Source organism: Austrofundulus limnaeus, unplaced genomic scaffold, assembly GCF_001266775.1.
Source record: "Austrofundulus limnaeus strain Quisiro unplaced genomic scaffold, Austrofundulus_limnaeus-1.0 Scaffold179, whole genome shotgun sequence".
In the NCBI taxonomy this organism is placed as follows: Eukaryota; Metazoa; Chordata; class Actinopteri; order Cyprinodontiformes; family Rivulidae; genus Austrofundulus; species Austrofundulus limnaeus.
In genome coordinates, this window is record NW_013952581.1 from 81,719 (window position 1) to 83,801 (window position 2,083).

The following is a 2,083-nucleotide window of genomic DNA, read 5'->3' on the forward strand; positions in this document are numbered from 1 at the left end:
CACACACACACATACTCAAAAACAAACACACACACACAAACACACACACACACACATACTCAAAAACAAACACACACACACACACACACACACACACACATACTCAAAAACAAACACACACACATACACACACACACACACACACACACACACATACACACACACACACACACATATACACACACATACTCAAAAACAAACACACACACATACACACACACACACACACACACACTCAAAACACACACACACACACACATATACACACACATACTCAAAAACAAACACACACATACACACACACACTCAAAACACACACACACACACACACACAAGCAAACAAAAACACACAAAAACAATCAAACACACAAACACAAATACACACAAAAACAAACACAAACACACAAAAACAAACACAAAAAACAAACAAACACAAAAAGCAAACACAAACACACACATAAAAACAAAAACAAACATAAAAAACAAACACACAAACACAAACACACAAAAAACACAAACACAAATACACACAAAACACAAACACACTAAAAAACTAACACAAACACACACAAATAACAAACACAAAAAAAAAACACATACACACACAAAAATCCCATACACTAACACACACAGAAAACACAAACACAAACGCACAAACAAACACACAAAAAACCTTACACAACCACAAACAAAAAAAACAAACACACAAACACACACACACACACATACACACACACACACACCAGGTTCAGCTACACTGTAAAGCTCAGGGTAATCAGCTGTGACTTTACATTCTGTTGATTTCATTTTTATTTTCATCAGAAAAACAAATAAACAGAAACAAACGACATCGTTTTCATTTACATCCAGAATTTATTTATGTCCAGAAGAAAGAAAATGTTTTAATATTTGATTCAAACAGTAATGAAAAGTAAATATCTCGAGTTAAACCAACTAAAACCTACAGTTAACCTCAGCTATAGAAGTGCTTTGTTTACGCTGAGTGTGGACCCGCGTTTCAGAACAGTTTAATCAAAACTCACCGTTTATTAGTTTTATTTGCTCAGTTTCATCGTTTCATCTTTAAATATCAAAGACATTTAAAAAAATCCTGTTAATTCTCATAAAAACATCATGAAACATGAAACTAAAGCAATAATAAAATAAAGTTTAACTGAAGGTTTTATTTTTTGTTTTTCTGTGAGCAAAAGGTTTGAAATTCTTTTTAACATTTTAAACTCAAATTAACAATTAAAAACAAAATAATGCTTCTTTGATCTTTAAAGAAAAAGAATTTAGGCACCGACTTGAGTAAAGTCAAAGTGAAGCTCTGATTGGAAGTTCTGAATAAAAAATAAAATGAAATTATTTAAAAATGCTTTATTTTACAGTTAATTTAACATTTAGTCATCRAACACTCAGACAAAATGATTTCAGTCTTCAACAACAAATCAAAATATAATTTTCCTACTTGTCTTTTTGTCTCACATCACCTTCATCAGACGCCTTATTTTAAAATAATTTAACTTTAGAGGTGAAGTTTGACATCAAAGCTCTGCAGTTTCATTTGGTTCAATTCAAACATCTTTTATACAAACTGAGAAAAAAAAAGTTCTTATTACTAAAAACAGACAGGATGTTGATCCTGAGATACACAACCTTCATCCTGCTCTGAGGAAGAGGATGAGCATCACAAACACACACAAAAAACACACATAAAACAAAAACAAACATAAAAAAACAAACACTAACAAAAACAAACACACAAACCCAAACACAAATTCACKCAAAAACAAACACAAACAAACACACACAAAAAAGTAAACACACAAAAAACAAACGTGAATTAAAAACCCAAACACACACACAAAATACACACATAAAAACAAAAACAAACATAAAAAACAAACACTAACAAAAACAAACACACAAACCCAAACACAAATTCACACAAAAAACAAACACAAATACACACAAAAAAGTAAACACACACAAAAAACCCAAACACAAATTCACACAAAAACAAACACAAACAAACACACACAAAAAAGTAAACACACACAAAAAACAAACGCACACAAAA